This window comes from Delphinapterus leucas, chromosome 1 (assembly GCF_059928025.1).
Source record: "Delphinapterus leucas isolate spDelLeu-1000000601 "Yukka" chromosome 1, BTC_Dleu_Yukka2, whole genome shotgun sequence".
Classification (NCBI taxonomy): Eukaryota; Metazoa; Chordata; class Mammalia; order Artiodactyla; family Monodontidae; genus Delphinapterus; species Delphinapterus leucas.
Genome location: NC_143129.1, coordinates 38,000,904 through 38,023,822, shown reverse-complemented (window position 1 = coordinate 38,023,822; position 22,919 = coordinate 38,000,904). Strand labels below are relative to the sequence as shown.

Sequence of the window (22,919 nt, the reverse complement as noted above, 5' to 3'; positions counted from 1 at the left end):
AGCTTTTTTAATTCTAGAATTTTCCTTTGGTTGCATTTCACAGATAATTTTTGCTTAAATTGTATACGTGGTCCTTTTTTAATACATTAATCATAATTTTAAATAATACTTTCATTGATATAATTTATTTTCCATATTATTTATAGTGTACAATTTAATGTGTTATGCATCTACCACCACAATCAGTTGTAAAACTTTCATCCACCCCCAAAGAAAAAGAATCTATTATAAGTCACTCACTCCCCCACTTCTCCAAACCCTAGGCAGCCACTAATATACTTTGTCTCTACAGATTTACCTAGTCTGGACACTGCATACAAATGGAATCATACAATTACTTAGCATGTTTTCAAGGTTCATCCATGTTGTAGCATGTATCAGTATTTGATTTCTTTTTATGGCTGAATAATATTCTATGGTGTGGATATTACTGTGTTTCATTGATCATTCACAGTAAATGGCCATTTGGGGTATTTCCACTTTGGGGCTCTTATGAATAATGCTGCTGTGGTTGGATTTATGTGCAAGTTTTGTATGCAGGTCTAGATTTGTTTTTTAAATTAACAGACTATTTTGGAGCTGTTTCTGGTTTACAGAAAAATTAAGCAGAAAGGACAGAGTTCTCATACTTCCTTACCTCTCAACCCAGTTTCCCCTATTATTAACATCTTACATTAGTGTAATACATTTGTTATAGTTAATGAACCAATATTGATACATTATTACTAACTAATGTCCATGCTTTACTTGAGACTTCACTCTTTGTTTTGTACATTGTATGATTTTTGACACATGTGCAATAACCTGTATCCACCATTACAGAACCATACACAGGAATTTCTCTGTCATTAAAATTCCGAGCTTCGTCCATCCTTTTCTCCCTCCCCACAACCTCTGGCAACCACTGATCTTTTGATTGTCTCCGCACTTTGCCTTTTCCTAAATTTCAAATACCTGCAATCATATAATATGCATGTAGCCTTTGCAGATTGGCTTTTTTTCACTTAGCAATATGCATTTAAACTTCTTCCATGTCTTTTCATGGCTTCATAGCCTTTTCTTTTTATTGCTGTATGCTATTCCTTTGTACGGATATACCATAGTTTGTTTATCCATTCACCTATTGAAAAACATCTTGGTTGATTTCAGGTTTTGGCAATTATGAAAGAAGCTGGTATAAACATCCATGTGCAGGTTTTTATGCAGACATAACTTTTCAGTTCCTATGGGTAAATACGAAAGAGCATGATTACTAGATCACTGTATGGTAAAAGTACGTTTATTTTGTAAGAAACTTCCAAGTATCCCGCTAGCCACAAAAGAGAATTCCAATTGCTCTGCATCATCACCAACTTCGGTATTTCAGTTTTGGGATTTTAGCAATTTGAACAGGTGTGTAGTGGTATCTCATTATTGTTCTAATTTAAAATTCACTGATGACATGGAATGTGTAGCATCTTTTCATACACTTATTTGCCATGTGTATATTTTCTTTGTTTAATCATAGTAGTTTAGTTGTTGTTGTTTTTTTAACCAAGGCCTGCTAACTCTTGTCCTCCTGTGTCTATTTATATTGTCTTTTTTCTTTCTTTCTTTCTTTTTTCTTTATTTTTTTTGAGCTTTTGATCATTTAGTCTTTTTCCTGGTTTGTCCAATTATTTTTTATATTAAAATTGGGCTTAACTTATTTTAGGAAACTATAAAGATACCTCCACATTCCGGATGTTCTTATCATTCTCCTGAAAAGATTTCCTTTTGCCCATGGCAGACTGTTACTATAGGGACTGGTAACCTTAATCCATTCTCAGTTTGAGCTCATTCAAAGCCGTTTTTCACTCTGTGTGAAGGTTGCTCTCTTTCTGTCTTGTCCTTCCTCTACGGGTGTTGCCCTTTGGGATTACCATGTGAACGTTTGGATTCTCCCTATTCCCAACTACCCTTGTATTTGTTAGGCTTTAAATGTAATGGTTCCCGCAGCCCTGTGAGACTAAAGATACACTTAGCTTGTCATTCCATTAGTTGTTGCCTTTAGCTTGAGCTGTTGCCCTTTGGCTTCTGTGGTTAGAGTCTTTTGAACTCCTTGGCTTTTCAGCTCCTAGGCTGTAAGATTTGAATCAGCAAATGCCCCAAGGAGAAAGACTGCACCAAATGTCAAGCTTGCCTCTGTGTTTCCCTTCTCTCCACAACTTGGCCCACATGTCTTGGTGTCTCTCTAACATTCAGATGCCAGCAAACAGATGTTTTCTTACTTTATCCAGGTTTTCTAAAATTTCTTTAGACTTCACCTGATCTTATGTTATTATTGAAGTATCATCTCAATTATCCCTAGGAAGAAAATTTACAATTTTATGTTTTATTTTTTTATTTTCAGTATTACCTCAGTTTCTGTAGAGACCTTTTACCTGATTCTTCAGTCTATTTGCTGTGTTACCAGTAAGATGGAGATAGGTGGAGGCTAAGAATATTGGGGGGAAAATCACTGATGAATGATATGTCTCGTTCTTTTTGTTTTTCCTCTCCTTATTTACTCTGGCAGCCTACATTTGCCCTTCTTGATTTAACCCAGTTGCCCAAATAAGCAACCCACTCTGGCTGACTTTACTCTCATAAATGTCTGCACGTTAGGATTAGCTAGATGACGAACACCATGCCAAAGTTCTTTGTGTGAGACTTTTGCAGACTTCTGTTAGCCCTTTAGTTTGCCTCTTGCCAACACTGCTCAGATTGTTGAGGTTTTCTAAGATTCTGTAGGTCAAACCTCTCTACCTGCATACCAGATGAGCCCTTCTCTCTTTCCTGAGCTCACTTGTGGGAGGTTAGCCCTCGGTTTTTCTTTTTTCCCATCCAATCATAATTGTTCATGAATTCTAAAAAGCCCTCAAAGTACCTGTCGTCCCTTTCTCTCTTCTCTTTTTTATCAACACTGTTAAATATCAACCATATATTTGCATACCTCTTTCTTACTTACAATGGAATATTGGAAGGCTCGATCATTAAGTGTGAGCCCCACCGAACTAGGACTCATACAACACTCTCCTCCAGGCCAAAACTTTTGATATCCACTGGTTCTTTTTTATAATATCTTATATGTATCTAAATTTGTAATGATTTAGTTAATTCCTGAGTTATGTGACAATAAGAAATCAGTCAAATTAGCAATACAGAAGTGCAGCTTAGACCTAGGGACCAGAACCAAGGACCACAAAAACCTGTTAACCAATAAGTTTCACTTGTACTTTATGTTTAACAACTGCTGAGGGTGAATGGGAAGTGAGGGAAAAAGAGTTTAACTTCATACCACAGAAACTGGCACTAAAAAGGAGAGGAAAATGACCCAGTTCCTGGTTCAAGTCACTATAATCTGCTTCAATAAATAATAACAGCACATAAGAAAAACAAACACTATATGACAGGAACAATGGATAATTAATTACAGATCAGGGAGGACAGATTACACTTGTTATGGGATTTCATTAAAGAAGGATTCAAAAAAGTACTGGCTTCTTCTGAGAAGACTTCTTAGAACAGGTAGCATTTAAACTGAGTCTTGACCAAGTATATAGAGGGTAGGGAACAGCTCTTCCGGGCAGGGAACAGGCACAGTGTCAGGAATGGCACAAAAGGCTTATGGAATAGGGAACAAAACTGGCTGAACACAGGAGTGTTACGTGTTGGGGAATATGGGGGGAAGGCTGACTGAGGTTGGTTAAATGAAACATAATTAGATGGAAGAGAAAGTAGGTGGAAAGACACATGGAAGACTGTGGAAAGCCCCTGAAGATGGAGGTCAGCATAATAATATTAAGAACTCAGTGGTACTTTGACACTGTATGAATGTCTAGGTTTAAAAAATCAGGAAAACACAATAAAAGAATAAACTACTGATATAATGATATGTAACCAGAGGCCAGATACCAAAGAATACACACCGTGTGTTTCCATGTATGTCATTATATGGTGATAGAGATCATCTTAGGTGTTGCCCTGGGGGAGTATGGAACAGAAAGAAGTAACAGAGAACCTTGTAGGGTGTTAGAAATATTTTATAATATCTTGATCTGGTGTTGGATACATGGGTGCATAGAGATGTAAAAATTCAGTTATTAGCAATGCAGTTAACCTACTAGAGTATTTTTTAATGTATGCGTACATTAAAAAAAAACTCTAGTAGGTTAAGTAGACTGTCAGTTGTATGAAGTAAATTTTGGTCAAGGAATAGCCAAGGTAGTAGTGCAGTAATAAGTTATAAATGTGCTCAGTGTGCTCTAGAATGTCACAATTGGAATATAAGAAATATGTGTAAGAAAAAAGACAAATATTCAATACTGATGGTTGGATGAGCTGAATAAATTAGATCACTCTACTTTCAATTTAAGAACTTGGCCAGTGTTTGGATACCTTTGAACAAAGAAAACAAGGAAATACAATTTCTATTACGCATATGCTATGTATCAACCCCTGACTTATATTTTGACACATATAAACATGGGAAATATTGCACCTTGTAACTGAGACAATGAAGATGAGTGAGGTAGCTGGTTTTGACACTAGAGGCTGAGAAAACAATCAGCTAATAATCGTAAGAAGTCTGAAGTCGGAGGAAAAGAATCAAGAGGAAATAGTGGTAAGTGCCAGGAGCTTCTGGAAACTACTTAAGAGATGAAGACCCCAGAAATGTTGAGCTTTCTAAGCGTCCCAATGACTCAGGTAAAAACAGAAGGCTTAAAACTGAATCCTGGGGATATATGTATACATATAGCTGATTCACTTTGTTATACAGCAGAAACTAACACAACACTGTAAAGCAATTATACTCCAATAAACATGTAAAAAAAAAAACAATCCTGCAAAGTAACAATTGTTAGGACAAACAGTAAAGAATTATAGGAAAAATAATCACATGCCTGTCCCAACAGAGAAATATCCTAAGCCCCGTCTCAGCATTTCTCCGATTGGCCTTTCACAAAATACAGTCTCATCAGCTGAATATAGGTTTCTCAAGTAACTGTGAGTAAGACTGAATTAAACAAAAATAAATCAATTCCTTCCTCCAAAACTTTTCAGAGTATGTAATGTAACAAAGTGAAACTTGAATTTCATGTCAGGATGTAGAGTACAGCTCTTCCAAAATGCTTCTGTCTTGTAACTACATTAACATCATCTAAAACCAGTGTTCTGCAGGACAGAGATTGTGAAACGCTGCTCTCATCATGTAAGATATCGAGTCCTTCTGAAAATCCATTCTTACTTCTGCCCTTTCTCATGTTGTCCCTGCCACCTGGAATGTCTGTCCTAAGTTCCACCTGCCAAAACCCTACGCATTTTTAGGATCCAAGAGATAATAAAAGGCTTACATTACTGAAAGGCAGAGAAAGAAATCCCTTCCTAGGGATCTACATTTCCTTCCTAGGGAAAAGAAAATTTGTAAAGTATACCACAGTGACCTTAAGTCTATGAATGTAACTATGTTGTGTTACTTTGAGTTCTGTAAAAGTCAATGTGCTACAATATATATGGATACGAATGTTTGATCTCTTACAAGTAGAACTTGCTGATAACTTTCATTATGAGCGAGGTTAATGATTAAGGGAGCCATTGTATTTTGTTCAGCCCTTATAACTAGGGAATATTAAAATTGGAAACGTCCCTAGATATTAGCAAATCTATCCACCTCATATTCTAAGTAAGGAAACTGAGACCTTCATAGATTGGATATTTATGTTAACAAAGGTAAAGGATATAAGATATTGGCAGATCTACCTTTTAGATTAAGAATTTTGAGATTTTTATAGAATACTAGGACATTATGTCCACTGATATTGAGACAATGTGTTTCTTAGTCATCATTTTCTATTGCAGTGACCAAGCGAGGTGGCAGTCACTAGTTGTACAAAGGGAAAAAGAAAACTTTAGAAACTCCCAATTTATATACACAGGGAAATTCATCATTCATGTTATTTAAGCTAACTGGATGCAGTTTATCAGCCACATTGAGGAATGGTGAAGTGAAGTGTCTATACAATTAACATGTTAGTTTGTGTCATGAGCTCCCTGTTGTTCAAGTGAGTGAATGGTTAGCACTCAACTAGGCACCTAAGAGACCATTATAAATCTGGACTAAATGTTTATTTGCGGCATCTTTATTCTTCTTTGGTGCCTTTAGGCAGAATTAGCTCTCTTATGTTTTGATAAATTCAAGTATTAAACAGGGTTAAGGTTTCACAAGTTCTTTGGCCTAAACATGGGGGTAAGGGAGACCAATGAGCTGGAGTACTTCTAGATTTAAGAATGGTCAGATTGAGGAAGAAGAGTCTTATGCCAGAGGTGAAAGAAGACTGATTATAATCACCTATTTTTAAAAATTCCAACCCTTTTCAATGTTCTAAAGTGATCATGAAGTACATGGGTATGCTAGGAAGTAAGGGAGTCAACCAAGAATATTCTGTAAGAGTTTGTGGATGGCAATGAAGAGGAAAGGAAGATAGAGACAATCCTAGAAAAGGTTTTGGTTGTCCATAATAATGAAGTCAGAAGGAGAAAAAGAAGAATGACACAATCAATGGGAAAGAGAAAGCAAGAATAGAGAAGCAAAAGGGAAAGTAGAAAAATGAGACAAATTTGGAGAAGGAAATGAGGAATAAAACTGGGTGAAAGAGGGAAGCACTGATGGTAGACCAGATGACACTCAAAAATTAACACGATGCACATTTAAGATGTGCCATCAATGGCCATGGTCATTACCCTCAAATAGTTTACAGTATGTGTTTCAAAGACATTTATAAATTGAAAATGCCAGTAAAATAAGTGCCAGGGTATAAGTATTTATGGAATTGTATGGGAGAATAAAAAGTCCCCTGTCAAAGAGCATTCTGAGACATAGGAAAAAAATGAAAAACCTAAAAAGCATAAGACTCTTCCGATTTTCATTTCCAATGATACATGCCAATCTTGATGATCAATCAGCGATGTAAATGTCAACTATAAACCCAGTATTTTATTAGCTGCTATGCAGTATACTAGAGCAATAGAAGAGGGAGGACCTCAAACCCTCTGTTCCCTCAAATTGAAAGGCAGGCTTCCTGACCCCTCCAGACCACTACTGGACACAGAGAACACACACTAATGTTTCAGGACCCCAACCAACAGTCACCTGCTTTGTGATTACTTCCATGACACACCCCCACTAATACCACTGAATTTGCTGCTCCTACGGGACATGACATATATTTCCTATTTTAACACATACCACAGTGCATTATGATTGAAGATAGACGTTCTAACAACTTAAAGAGAATGATGACTTTTTTGCTCTTTACATCTTGTTATTTCCTTTCTCATAATATTTTTGAAGAGAAACCATAAAAATATAAACAAACACAAAAACAGAAAATATATAAAATGTGTGCTTTGCACCTTAACACAAACTTAAGTAAAATTAGTTCTGACAGTATCAGGCATGACAAAATTCCATGGTACAAATGAGAATGGACCAAGGTTTGAGCAGGTACAAGAGACAATCCAGGCATGAACAACACCAAGAAAAGGCAGACAGGAAAATGTAGACAGACATGGTGTGTAGGAAATCACGAGACCAGTCTGAGGGGAAGAGACTTAAACAAGACTGAAACTCACTTTCTAAACCTCCATCTCCAATTGGAAAATTTGCAAGATACAGGTGCCCCAAAGTGGCCGATTTATTCAATCCCTTTAATGGGGAGGAACAGTTTAAAATTTTACCCGTTTAGTTTGCCCCGAAAGCAGCTATCAAATGTTGGCAGGACACAATGAAGGCTTACCTTTGTTAACGTAGTTAAGTCTCTCTCAGAACTAGCCCATTTAGCTCCAGGTTCCGTAGGCACCCGATGCACTTACACAGCATTTAAGACCTTTACACAACTGGAAGGTCACATCTTTATTTCTTATTGCAGGAACACAACTTCTGGAAACTTTATTTCTATCAGAACCTAAAGCAAAATTATTGTAAAACGAGTCATTTAAACCATACATTTTATCACCGTAAAAAGCATCCAAAAAGAAAAAGAAGCATCTATTCTGTGCTGATTAGAAACGACTCCTGCCCTTAAAGCCTCATTAAGGAGGAAGATATATAAACTCAAAATTTCAATCACATGAGATAAAGAACCATAACCTTTATGCACAGAGTTTCCTATGGAGGCCAAAACTTATATCTAAGTGAGGGCTTCATGATAACCCTGAAGTAAAATCAAGAAAGATGAAGCTATGCAGAGTTGGAATAGGAGGAGCATTAACTGCACGGGGAGCACCTATGCAAAGACACTCAAGCCTGACACCTGCTGGGCACTGTAAATACTGCAGGTGGGGATAACTAAACGCCAGGGGTCCAAGTGTGAGAAGGGAGAGAAAATAGAGATGTTGGTCGAATCAAGCCTGGGAGAGAGCAAGGCTTGTATCCCACAGGTGATGAGGCCTGGGACTACCACTGGCTGAGTAACGGTGCCTCCGCTGACTAGAAAAAGGTGCCCCGAGGCTGAAGGACCAATTAGGTAAAGGGAGTGATCCCAAAAAGCTCCCCTTCCTCAGGGCCAAAGAGCCCCAGGAGGCTTGGCAAAGCACAGTTCAGATTACAGGCCTCTGGGCAGGGCACATGCTGGGCGGCTAGTATGCATTAACTCTGTGTGGGCAAGCCATTAGCAGCATTATTTTACGCATAGCTTTTCATATTAGAAGATCACTCAACCCGAGTAGGCAGATGACCTTAGAGGAACTGAGTCCAGAGGCCGCGAAACCACCCAGGAGCTTCTGCCGTAGTCCGGGCAAAATGTAATACGGATGAAGAAGCAAATTTAGGAGGAGGCCAAAATCTACAGGCTAGACCCACTGGATGCAAGACATAAAGAAAGTTCAGTGAAGGAACTCTGAAGAGAATGGGCTCTGCAATAAATTTTTCTTACATTCAATGTAAAATATTAGGCAAAATTAAGTACAGTGGCCTTTAAGTTCCCCTTTTGATTTCTAACTTATTACACTGGTTAAGTAAAGTCCATTCAGAGGTACAGAAGAGTTCCTACACCTGAATGGGATGCAAAGAATAATCTGACTTCTCTTCACCAGGGGATGAGTTGAACTGTCCTTGCAGGAGAGGTAACACATGGTGAGAACCCCAGATGCTAGAAAACGGCCAGGCACACGATAAGTATTCAGCTTTTTGAAAACAAATGAACAATCACTTCCTCTCCTAGATCTTCACACCCTTTCTCTGCTAGCTACTTTCTTTCAGCTTATAAACATCCTCAATATACCCACTTAAAAAGCCCTCAGACCTATGATTCTTTGGATATTCTTGTGGATAACCTAAGTCTCTCCCATGCCTTCAAACACCTGTCCTCCCAAAGAGCGCAGATCTGATCCTTGGGCCCAGACCTGTCTACCAGGCCCCTCTAAAGCACTGAAGATGAAGTAATATCCTCTCGCCACCCCAAATCCCTTTCTACTGTGCTCTGTATCTCACAAAAAGATGCAGCTGTAAACTGTCGCCCACACTTGCTGCCCTCCCTTTTCTAACTGGTCACCAGGCCCCACCCATTCTCTCTCAGATCTGCAAAATCCAGTCCAACCTTTTATAACTTAAATGGGAACCTAGATTACAATTCACATTGCACCCAATCAACTGCCTTCCACATGGAGATCCAAGTGAGTCTCTACACCAGAAGACCATCTCACTGTTCTTTAGGGTTTCCCACAGCCTTCAGGATAAACATCTAAACTTCTGACAGGACAAACAAGGCCCCTTTCTGTTGGGCCCCACTAGGTTTACAGTATCAACTCTCATTTCTTTTCCAAACCCTGAGTTCTAGTCCTGTACCTTACTTTTGCCATATTTTCTTATATTTCTCAAACTTTGACACACATTGCTCCCTCCTGCTACCCCAGGAGCTTCTACATATCCTTAGAAAGGATGGCACCTCCTCCAAGAAGCCTACCCTGAACTTTCCCTTCCAAGATTCTGTGCTCTGCAAAGAGGAAAGGTGGGGGGGGAGGGATAAATTAGGAATTTGGGATTAACATATACACACGACTATATATAAAATAGGTAATCAATCAACAAGGACCTACTGCATAGCACAGGGAACTCTACTCCATATCCTATAACAACCTGTATGGGAAAAGAATCTGAAAAAGAATGGATAGATGTAAAACTGAATCACTTTGCTGTACACCTGAAACTAACACAATATTGTAAATCAACTATCCTCCAATATAAAGTAATAATTAAATTAAAAAAAAAGATTCCATGCTCTGTAGCACCAGAACTCACTTCTTCTAGAGCACGGACTACTGTGCTTGTGTTTACCTGTCGCCCAGTAGAAGGGGAGCTTACCTAGGGCAGAAGCATCGTCTCCAGCAGCCCTTCGTTCTGACAACTCATTCAAGTGCCAGGATACTTTACACACATAACTTGCTTAATTAATTCTAAGAACCCACAGAAAGAGTGGTTTGTAATGTCATTTTACAAGTGTGGGGATTGCAGTTCAAAAGTAAACTGCCCAGGCCACAGAGAGCATAAGCCCTGGAATTCAAACCCTAAGCTGCCTTCACACCAGTGCTCTTTTTGCTATATGATACGACTATTGAAAAAAAGATTTTTTTTTTTGCTGAGCCCTGTTTTAATGGAAAGGAAATGAAGCTGGGATATACCAGTTTCCTAATCGCTTTGGCGTGTATCAGGCAAAGTCGTTCAACAGACCATGTAACATCTGTGCAACGATTAACGATGCTCCAAACTGTGCTAAGTGTTCTACATTGTAGAGTCTACAAGCATTAACACGGTGCAACCCTGTAACGGCCACAGAGAGTGAGTCCTGTTCAGCCCATGCTACAGATGAAAACACTGAGACCTAGCACACGCCCATCTAGCACACGCACACCCGGGCACTGGGCACCAGTTCTAGTGCCCACCCTCCACCTTGCACCATCTAAAACCCTGATTCGCAGCGCCGACACGAGGGCCCCTGGAAGCGGGAAGTACAAACCCATCTTGCCAAGCCACGGCTGGAAGAAGCTCCATATACAGATCGGGGACAGAGGGTGCTCAGGGGCAGCACCCAGTCCACCACGCGGAGGCGGTCAGCGTTGAAGTCCAGCAGGCCCTCCCGCAGGGAGGCGCCAACGGGCGGGCAGAGGCACCGAGTCCTGCAGCGCACAGAGGTCCTCACAGCGCCAGAAAAAGTCGGCCGCGCTGTCGCGGCGCAGCTTCACTGAGTGATTATGGGCCGAGCGAGGCCTTGGGGACGCTGGCTGTAGACAAGATGCCCACACACGCCTGGAGGCCCCCGCTGGCCTCCGGGCCCCTCGGGCGGCCACCGTAGTCCAGGGAGTGGTAATAAGGATCAAAGTGGTAAAGGTCCTGCATTCTTCTTCTTCTTGAATTATATCAAAACCGGCATCGCTGGCGTCAGGCAGTCCGGTAATTGGGTCCGGGGGAACAGTAATTGGGCTCATTTGCCTCTGTGTTACCTGCCTGTCATCTGCTTCCTGAAATGCAAACAGCTACACAGGGTGATTTGCTACAAGAGAGTGCAGGGAGCTTAAGCACCAGATTCAGGATGTAATTTACATAGATCAGCTAGGGAGTGATAGGAACAGAATGTAATTTAGCTTTATGAAAGATAAATCTAGTTACAGACACTACAGATTAGTAACAGTTTAAATAAAACTAGGATCGATTAACCCTTTCAGGCCAGTTTATGTGTCTTCTCTAGCCTGTTCACTGTCCCCTTTACTTTCCTTATTTTCAGGAGAGGAAAAACTTCATTTCTATTTTTGCTGCAACACTATTATGCTCAGTGAAATAAGTCAAACAGAGAAAGACAAATACGGTATGTTATCACTCATATGTGGAATCTAAAAAATAAAGAATAAATGTAACAGAAAGGAAATGAACTCACAGATATAGACATCAAAGCAGTGGTTACCAGTGGGTAGAGGAAAGGGGGCAGGGGCAAGATAGGGGTAGGGGAGGGGATTAAGAGGCACAAACTACTATGCATAAAATAAATAAGCTATAAGGATAGCCAGTGTTTTATAATAACTTTTAAATATGCAATACGGTCTTATTAACTATAGTCACATCCCCAGGACTTATTTATTTTATCACTGGCAGTTTGTACATATTGGCCACCTTTACCCATTTCACCCACCCTCCACCCCCTGCCTATGGTAAACACCAGTCTATGTATCTATGAGCTTTTTTTAAAATTCCATATAAAGTGAGATCTTACAGGTTTTTTCTTTCTCTATCTGACATATTTTACCTAGCATAACGCCCTCATGGTCCATTCGTGTTGCCACAAATGGCATGATTTGCTTCTTTCTTATGGCTGAATTATATATATATATATATATAATTTGGCATATTATGCCTAATGTCCTTTATCCATTTATCCATCGATGAACACAGGGGTTTCCAAGTCTTGGCTACTGTAAATAATTCTGCAGTGAATATGGGAGTACAGATTTCATTTTGAATTAAGAGTTTCTCTTTCCTTCATACAAATACCAAGTAGTGGAATTGCTGGATCATATGATACTTCTATTTTTAATTTTTTGAGGACCTCCATACTGTTTTCCATAGTGGCTGCAACAATTCACATTCCTACCAACAGTGCACAAGGCTTCCCTTTTCTCCAAACCCTTGCCAACACTTGTTAGTCCATGTCTTTTTGATATTAGCCAGTCTAACAGGAATGAGGTGACACCTCTTTGTGGTTTGACTTCTCTGCTGATGAGTGATTTTAGGTGCCTTTTTAACTATCTTCAGGCCATCTCTGTATCTTCTCGGTAAAAATGTCCATTCAGAACCTCTGTCCATTTCTTAGTTGGATATTTTTTCTATGAGTTCTTCATATAATTTGAATTCTAACCCCTTATAGGATATATGATTTATAAAAATTTTCTCCCATTCGGTAGGCTGCCTTTTCATTTTGTTGTTGGTTTCCTTTGTTGTGCTTTTTAGTTGGATGTAGCCCCACTTGTTTATTTTTGCTTTTGTTGCCTTTACTTGGATCAACGTCTTTGCATAAGTTCTGGAAACAATTCTTTCACAGTTTCCATGGATCGTTTTTAGCGGAGAGGGTGAGTTGAGATGAACTACTAGTGAAAGGAGGGTCAATGGGTCGAACTATATAGCCTCTGTTACTGTAGGTGGCCTCAAGGCCACAACTGATAGTCATTTTCTCCCTCCTGTGCTATCCACTCTCAATTCCCCTCATCCTTGGATAATATCTCTGCGAAAATGGATGGCTTACTTCGTGGGGTGACCCTCACGCTCGTCCCCGAGTGAGTGTTCCGAGCCCTGGTCATCATTTCTTTCTCAAACCATGGCTGCTGTACTTGACCATTTACTGTGTACTTGACCATTTACTGTCAAAACTGGGAAAGGCAGTACCAAGAAATACCGCACAGACTTGTTTTTAATCAATCATTTTCCAATTAAAATTTTTTCCCCCCCAGACATTTTTATCACCCCAAAAGGAAACTCTGTACCCATTGAGAAGATACTACTTCGCTCTCTCTACCAGGCCCTGGAGACCACCAATCTGCTTTCTTTCTCTATGGATTTACTTATTCTGGATATTTCAGATAAATGGAATCATACAATGTATGATCTTTGTGTCTCCCATCTTTCACTTTAGCATGATGTTTCTGAGAGTCATCCACACTGTAATATGTATTAGTATTCCATTCCTTAAAAAAATGTTTTTGGTCATGTTTGATATTTAATTGCTCCATTCCTTTTTATGACTGAATTACTATTGCACTGTAGGTATATGCCACAATTTGTTTATTCATTCATCCAATGATGGACATTTGGGTTATTTCCATGATTTTTCTATTGTGAATAGTGCTGCTATAAACACGTGTGTACGCAGATTTGTTTGAGTGTTTGTTTTTAATGATTTAGGAGTGGAATTGCTGAGTCATACGGTAATTCTATGTTTATCCCAAAAAACACACCCCAAGAAACTTCCTGAAAGTCTCTCCTTGTCTCAGAATCAGCTTTTCAGGAAACATGACGTGCAACAAACAGTATGGACAGTGTCCCATGAGAGCTTATTTGTGATGCCTGGGGGTCTGGAGTTGGAAAGGGCTTCCCTTAGGAAGTGGCAGCTAAACTGAGGGCAAATTCATTGTTTTTTCCTTCCTTCCTACCTTCCTTCCTTCCTTCTTCCCTCCTTCCTTTCTTCCCTCCTTCTTTCCTTCAGAGGGATGACATAGATGTTTTACACAGTATATCCTTTTAAAACTTTTGCATTTGAACCCTGAACTTATTCATAAGACAAATGAATGATTATTTTAAGCAGGGTATTAGGGCTCAAATTATTAATATCATAGAACCATTATAGTGATAACTTGGATTGGAAACAATTTATTAGGAAAAAATATGGAAGCTTTTTTAATAACAATTTTGATAAATAAAAAAGTTGAGAAATCAGAGTGTATAGAGAGAATATTGGTTATTTGGGAAATTGTATCATAAAATCGATGGGCTGCACAAATTCTTCCATTTATCTGAAGAAAAGAGTGTTAAGTCAGTTTGGGCTGTTGTCACAAAGTTCCATAAATGGGGCGGGGTGGGGGCTTATAAACAACAAAAATGTATTTCTCAGTCCTGGAGCCTGGAAGTCTGAGATCTAGGTGCCGGGATCATCGCCTTCCGGTGAGGACTCTCTTCCGGGTTGCAGACTGTCCACTTTTCATTGTGTGCTCACAGGGCAGAGAGCAGAGAGAAAAATCCAGCTCTCTCATGATTCTCACAAGGCTAAGAATCTCATCACGAGGGCTCCATCCCGATGAGCTCATCAAATCCTAATCACCTCCCAAAAGACCCACCTTCTAAGACCTTCACATTGGAGGTAGGGTGTCAACATGTGAATGCTTGGGGGACCCAAATATTCAGCCTATAACAAGTACTAATGGGGAAATGAGAGCTTCTCTTGAGGATGTTAAGGGCTGCTACAAAGATCAACGGTACATGTGTTTCCAGAGAGAACTACAATATAGAATAAGTTCTATAAGGCGTTCACAGAATAGATTCATCTTTCTTCCCCAAAAAAGTCCTTGGGATCCAGGGACCCATTTCTGGAAATTCATTCGTGCTCAAGGAAATCCATCCTCTCATTAAAAAAAAATCTTACGGAGCTACATGAATGACACAAAGGACTTTTCCCAGCTCTAAGATTCTGTGTGTAAAACCTGTTAGTCTAAATTTATTTCCAAAAGATAGACCCTCCGCGGGGTCTGCTCCTGCGGGGAAGGTGGGACCCCCGCTTGTGCCCCGGCCCCCAGGTGTGGCTTTCTCAAGTTTGGGGTGAAGCCCCCAACCCCCTTGGGCTCTACATCGGGGCGGTGGGCTTGGGGGAAGGCGCACGGTCTCTGGGGTTTCTCAGCAGGAGAATCCAGGGCTGCGGCGCAGGAACCCAGAGGCCCTGGGTGGGGCGCAGACTCGCCAGGCCTGGGTGTCCCTGTTGCGCACAGCTGCTGAGAACAAGGTCCGCAATGAATTTCTGCCTGGCAAACGGGGACTGTTGGCGGCTCCATCCTCCCCTTCCGTTGGCACAGTCCCATCGCAGCCCTCCCTTCCAACAGGCAAAGCCTGTGACCTGCGGCCGGACGGCTCCACACCCTCACGCCCCGGTGCTCACCCCTCGCCGGGAACAGGCATAACCCCTTGGCTGGCCTCTCCGGACGGCTCGAGCGGGACGGCTTCTTCGGCGCACCCGTCACCCACCCCGAGCCCAGGGGCCAGCAGGGAGGTCTGAGGGACCCTCGGGCACGGGCGGGACGGAGGCACGGGCTTCGCGGCTGGGCCGGCCCTCCTCGCGGCCTCCTGCCTCTGCGCCCCGACCCGGAGTGCGCTTCCCGTGGCCCCGTCTCGTTCCCACCCCCGTCGCGCCTCTTGCCCCCCCCCCCCGGGCCGCGGGCTCCACACGGAGCAGCAGGGCGTCGTGAGGGTGCGGGATGGCGCCGCCCTAGGGTCTTCCCTGACACCTACCGGCTGTTCCGACCACATCCCGGACAGGCACCTGCAGATCAGTGGAGCAGAGTCTGCCCGGGTCTCCTCCCCCCTGACGAGGGGCCGACTGGCACCGCGCACGAAGCGGCTTTGGCGGAAGGGAGACCAAGGGGGAGGGGTCGGTGGGGAGCCTGACTCGCAGTCACTTCCGACGGGACGCTGAGTCCCCAGGGCTGGGGGCTGACCCGCCTGAGCACTCCCACAAGGGGGTGGTTAGGAAGGAGGGACCCTGTTCCTGGGGCCCAGGGCGCTCCCGGGTCAGGAGGAGTCGCCAAGTGTGTCAGGTGCCGTGGACAGCTGAGGCATGTTTCGCCCAAAGGTAAGTTCCAGCGCATCGCAGAGAGCAGAGGAAATACACACACGGTGGTGAAAACTCCCTGTTGCTAAGGGTTGAAATGAACCAATAATTCCTCCTGTTTCTCAGGGTGTTCCGTTTCGCTGTTAATGAAATGTATTTCCAAGGAATGCAGGCATGTGGCTGAAAAGGCCAGCAGTGCCTGGGGGTCACAGCGAGACCCTCCCATCTCGCCCCCTCGGCCATCCTGTGCTCTGGGAGCAGAGTTCTCAGCTACAAGTGAAACACAGTAGCTTCCATATCCGGATTCTAAGATCTTCTAAAGCCCTTTAAAGGCCCCCTTCTCTGAGTGGTGCTTGACCTGCTGGTGTTTGGGGCGGCAGGATGGCTGGATGTAGGGTCTGAGGGCCATCCTGAGGGAAGGGCTTTGGAGGCCTGTGTGAGCCTGAGACCGGGGGCCCAGTGCCCGTGTTCGAGGGGAGGCCAGAGCTGACTCCAGCCATGCCGAGCCAGATGTCGCCCTCCTTCTCGACAACCCAGCAAAGCCTGTCGCTCACATTCCTGGCTGTGCTGCTTACACTTGCCCTCTGGGAAGGCCAGCCTGGCAGAGCTCTGTTCCTGCCCTCTGGGCTGCTGGGAACTGAGTACCTAGCCTGGGTGCTGGAGGGGAGGAGCCATAGATGGTGGAGGCCCAGTGCCCGCCCAGGGTGCTGCCCCTCTGCTGAGCTGAAACTTCTAATCAACGTTTTAGTAAAACCAAAAGGGACGTGATACTGTTCTACCACCTGTGCCCGACCAATGTTAGCCCTTTGTCATATGGGGCAGTGCTGTCTAATGGTAAAGCTTCCAGCATCAGATCCCCAATCCCTTCTCCTACCCCCTCCCATGGGGGTTCAGTGGGTATATCTGTATTTCATAGAAACTGAAACTCTGATTTTACAAAGGAGCTGGAGGTCTGGAGAAAGAACTGGTCTGATCTCAGTTAAGAATGCAACTTTATACCTGGACGATACTAGAGCACTTTAGCACCTCATGTGTTTGAAAATGAGATCTTCACAAAGACCTCATGGGCAGGAGACAGGCAGGAGAGGGGACAGACTGAAGCTCTGTGACTGACTGATCAAGTAGCAGAGGTCCAGCTGACTTCCAGGCCTACCGCTGATTTACTATCACCAGAGCCACATAACACACCTTCCACATAGAGAACCAGCAGAAAAATGAGTTTGAAGAGCATTTTAGCTAAATCCAAGGTCATTCTGATCATTAGTGAAAGTCATTCTGTTCCTACATGCTGCCCACACCCTGACCCCCCTTCCTAAAACCAAATACGTTCTGAGATTAAGGTGGAAGTGACAAACCTGGAGGTGACCAGGCTTTACTTTATCATCTCTTTCTTCTTCTTCCACGTGTGTTCCTGGTCTTACTCTTCCCGGTTCTTATGCAGGTAGCGGTCCAGCAACTCTGTCAAGCAAAATCACACACCCTAAGGATGACTTTCATAGACTCCTCCCATACAGGCAGTTTTCAAAAGGTCTTCCTTCCTACCCACCCCCTCCCCCCCAAAAAATCAATCTTCATCTCAGAAGCCCTGAAAGGCACATATTACCTCAACATTTAATATTTAATACAACCTTTAGATCTAGTTCAGATAACTGCCAGTTGCCCCCAATTCACTCTTTGTAAGACAAGTCTACCTGAATCACAAGGTTAATAACCTGACTGCAAACCCAGCATCCTTAAGCTATCTATGGTCACGCTGACAACTCACTATAAAGTTCTCCTTTTTTTTTTTTTTTTGGTTTTTTTTTGTGTGTGTGTGTGTGTTTTTGCGGTACCCGGGCCTCTCACTGCCGTGGCCTCTCCCGCTGCGGAGCACAGGCTCCGGACGCGCAGGCCCAGCGGCCACGGCTCACGGGCCTAGCCGCTCCGGGGCATGTGGGATCTTCCCGGACCGGGGCACGAACCTGTGTCCCCTGCATCGGCAGGCGGACTCTCAACCACTGTGCCACCAGGGAAGCCCTAAAGTTCTTCTTTTTAAAAGATTTCAGAAAAGTAATTTCAGTCATCAAGATTACATATTGCACAGAACAAAAAGGTTTATTATTCTTACTGTTCTCTGGATGTAACTCTACGTGTCTTTTCCTCCTATGTGAAGAGAAGGGAAAAAGAGAAAAACAATCTTTCAAAAGAAGATCAAAACCAAAAGCATGAGTCAAAGTATTAAATAAATACATTTGATGTGGTTAAAAACAGGGGTTGGGGTTAATCTCGGTTTGGGGGAGATCTGGGCAACCTTCAGTCTGGTGTTGATGTCCCACCAACCTCAAAACAAAGAGAGGCCCAGGAGCTGGTCCGGCACATGTCTGTGCACTAGAGGTTATCTAGTGATGCTACGTAAGTCAAAGATCCACCTCATGTCAGGAATTTGTTAATACTAGAAAAAAAACCAAAGTAGTAATTTGGGATTCACATCAGGAAGTGATGATGACAACCTAGACGGGACGCCAGCTGTTCTCTGATGAATACCTTAGAACACTACTTCCCTAAGTTCACAACACTTGCCATCTCCAGGATATCTGTATTTACGTATTTAAGAGGGATAAAAATATTGTCGTGATGAAACCGATCTATGTCTTTTCTGAGGTGGAGGTTACAAGAATGCATGCGTCCATACACGTGACCATACATTCACAGTGAATAAAGTCTGTAGATTATGCCGATGTCCATTTTCTGGTTTTGCTATTACAGTTACGTGCGACGTCACCATTGGAGAAAGTTGGGTAAGCTACACAGGACCCCTCTGTACTATATTATATGGAGTTAATCTGTATGTGTATATATAAAATTCTGCCTCCAGACTGCCTTTAGACTTGAGCTACAACATCAACTCTTCCCTGGGTCTGCCTCTCTTGGCCTGTCCCGCATATTTCAGACTCGCCAGCCTGAAGTCGTGTGACTCAGTTGCTTAAATTAATCTCATATACACAGACATCACTGGGTCTGTTTCTCTGTAGAACCCTACGATAGATTTTATACTAATACACTACAGTAATATATACATACATATAATCTGAAACAATACAGAAGAAACTGATACGTGCTCGCCTCTCGCAGGAAGGACAGGACGGAGAGCGGGGAGCACCACCCCTATGTATCAAACAGCCTTTTGTGCTGCTGCCAGCCCGGCCGCCCCAGGTCCAAGCAGATATAATGGCGTGTGGCCCAGGCAGTGGCTACACAGCTAAGGATTTTAAGGCACAATGCAGTGAGATGCCAGGGCCACGGTCACACACGTGGAACATTCTAAAGCCAAGAGCGGTCGCAGGATTCTGCGCATGGGCCCCCGAGGGCACTCTGGAGGCCGTCGCAGACCCTCAGGTCCCACGTGAGGAAACAGCCCGCTGGAACACAGCAGGCGGCCCTCCTCCCAGATCTCACCCGCGTCAGCCTCCCAGGCACCCGGCCTCCTCTGCACAGCACAGGGCAGGCTCACAGAGGGAATAGTGGCCCAAACCCAAAGGTCACACCAAACCCCACGGGAGAAGAGTAAAGCAAGGTGATGAGGGGAGAAGGGAGGGGTGAACTATGTTTCACGGCTACTAAGGATAAACCAATTATTACATTTTGAAAAATGCGCTGGCCAGGGCCAGCCAACCCGTACAGGACAAGTGCAGTAAGAGGGGCGGGGAGGCAAGGGAAATGTATCAGCTGGAGTTCTCCCCACTTTCAGTTTCCCTCCCCTGGGCTGTCCCCCCGCCCTGCCCACTGCTCAGGCCGCCCACCCCGGCCACCCGGAGTTACCCAACCGGAAAAGCCAGAGCCGGGCTCAGCCGCGCCTCCTGGCACAGGAAGAGCAAAAATAGAAAGCGCCAGTGCCCAGTGGCGGGCTGGAAACCCTCGGACCTCAGATAACTGCGGATAACCGGGGTCCAGAGCCAACTTAGGCACCCGGGCGGTCCCAGCTTTCCGACTCCGCCCCCGGCCGCGACAGTTTCCACAAACGGACACACACGGAGCCCGCGAGGAGGGCGGGTCGCGCGGGCTTCCCTGCTGGGTCCCCTGGAGGCCAGTTCCCCCGCAAGCCGAGCGCACGGAAGGGCGCCCCAAAGGCGCCAGCACAAGGTGCCCGCTGCGCTTTCCCTCCAGAAGGTGGGCTGCGGGGCCCAAGTGTAAACCCTGAGTCAAGGAACACGCGCACCACGCCGCCACGGGGGACGAGAGGCCGGGCGCCCACCTAGCCGGACACCCTGCATTTCTGGAATCACCGGACGCCTGTGTAAATTTCCGTCTGGCGTGTCATTTTCTAAAGGCCACTCAAGATCAGGGGACAGAATGCCTCCTCTCCAAGTGTCCTGCCAGCCCACACACTCAAGATCAGAGGGACAAAATGCCTAACTAAAACAAAACAAAAACACAAAAAACTGGAGAGTGGGAGGAAAGGGTGTCCTCAAAAATAAAAAAAACTAAGCACGTAGACAGCACTAAGAATAAACTACCAGGAAAAACAAACCCTACATGGGCTTCCCTGGTGGCGCAGTGGTTGAGAGTCCGCCTGCCCATACATGGGACTCGGGTTCGTGCCCCGGTCCGGGAAGATTCCACATGCCGCGGAGCGGCTGGGCCAGTGAGCCATGGCCACTGAGTCTGCGCGTCCAGAGCCTGTGCTCCGCAACGGGAGAGGCCACAACAGTGAGAGGCCCGCGTACCGAAAAAAAAAAGGAACCCTACATGTCAGATCCTAAAGTACGGGCAAGCCCGCCGGCAGTCCAGGCCCGGGGTGACCGGGGTCCCCAGCCCTGCAGAGCCAACCGCAGACCGGCTCGGGCGCCCCTCGCGCGGCCGAGATCGGGCCCCAGCCGGCGCCGGCTCCCCTCTGCCCAGCGCCGGCTCCCCTCTGCCCACCCTGCGCGCGGGGGCTGGAAACTGCCGCGGAGAATCACGGCGGGGCGGGAACGGGGGCTCCAAACAGGGTCTGGCGACTCGAGCTCCGTTTCTCGGTGGGCTCAGCACGCGCCGTGGGGGAAGAGGGGCGGGGGTGCGGGAGGAGGAGACGGGCGGCACTCACGTAGACCACCGGCAGCGGCCACGGGTAGACGGCGGGCTCGGTCCCCACGAGCGACTCCAGCCTCAGCTTCTCCCGGATGTCTTCGCGCGCGGCCCCCGCACCGCGCTAGTCTGGCGGTTGGCAGACGGGCAGGCGTGGAGGCTGAGGGGAGAGGGCCTGGCCTGGGTCTAAGCCTCCGCCGACGCACTCCCGTCCGGCCCCCGGCTCCCTCTTTGTGGTCACAGGCCCGGGGCCTCCAGCGCTGCCGCCAACTCGGGCCGGCCGTGAGGCGAGCAGAACGAGCCGGGGGCCGGGCTGAAACAGTCCCGGCGCGCGCAGCCCGCCCCGTGGACTCGCCCGGTCTCACGCACGCACGCGCGTCTTCCACTGCCCACGGCCACCCCCTCCAGCCCGAACTGGGGACCCGGGGCCTGGGGTGGCGGGTTCGATTCCCGCCCTTGACGTACCGTGACACACACCACCACCACCACCACCACCACCACCACCACCACCACCACCACCACCACCACCACCCCTGCCAATAATAAGACTGTAATTCCTCATTAAATACGACAGCCGGAATCCCGGCTTCTGTTCCCGTGTATTTAGCCTATGCTAAGCACCAGACCGCGGACGCTCAGTACTGGCAAAAAAAGGAAATGCCCTGCCCTCACAGCACTGCCATTTTAATTGGAATAGTAGTGACAATGGTCAAGGGAGAAAATAAAGTGTCACCATCGCCACGGGGATGGTTAATCTCATGTGCGCACTGCGTGGGGCCCAGGCAACCACAAACATTATTCCAGATGTGGCCAGGAAGGTATTTTTCAGAAGAGATTAATACTGAAATTGGTCCACTTTGCGTAAAGGAGATTGTCAATGCCGCGGCGTGGGTGGGCCTCGTCCATCAGTTGAAGGACTGGAGAGAAAAATGAGGTTCCCTAGAAAGAGGGAACTGTTCCTCCAATGGCCTTGGGACATCAGCTCTTCCCTGTGTCTCTAGCCCAGAGTCCTGCCCTGACTTGCCTGCCTCACGGTCACATGAGTCAACTTCTTAAAACAAAACTATATATGTAAAAATATTGAATATATACAAGCCTATTAATTTGTATATGTGTGTATACATATTATATATATGTATACACATGTGTTTATATGTGCGTGCGTTTGTAGTATATGTGTAAGTACTATATACAGTATACATACAAGCCTATATATTTGTGTGTATATATTGTATACATGTATGTATGTGTATATATATAGTATACATATAAACGTGAACATGCTGTATATATACACACACCCATATATTGATATATGGGTGTGTATATATACAGTATATGTACACTATATGTTTGTATACAGTGTATATTTATATATAGGTGTGTATATATGTTGTATACCTGTATGTGTATATGTTGTATAGGTATTATATGTATATATGTATATATACACACTTGCGTATGTATTTATATGTGTATGTACATATTTACATATAGGTGTGTATGTGTGTATACATTGTATAT

The 22,919-nt window shown here is 44.6% G+C and overlaps 1 long non-coding RNA gene across 1 annotated transcript in view; it reads right to left on the bottom strand.

The window, feature by feature from the left end:
- The window catches only part of LOC111171135 (uncharacterized), a 196,788-nt gene extending 175,250 nt beyond the window's left edge, over positions 1-21,538 (bottom strand). Inside the window, exons 1-3 of the long non-coding RNA XR_016392253.1 lie at positions 21,415-21,538; positions 18,460-18,494; positions 17,708-17,810 (exon numbers count right to left, since the gene is read on the bottom strand). This is a non-coding gene — a long non-coding RNA (uncharacterized LOC111171135). The remainder of the gene's footprint in view (positions 1-17,707; positions 17,811-18,459; positions 18,495-21,414) is intronic.
- Between the last annotated feature and the right edge of the window lie 1,381 nt (positions 21,539-22,919).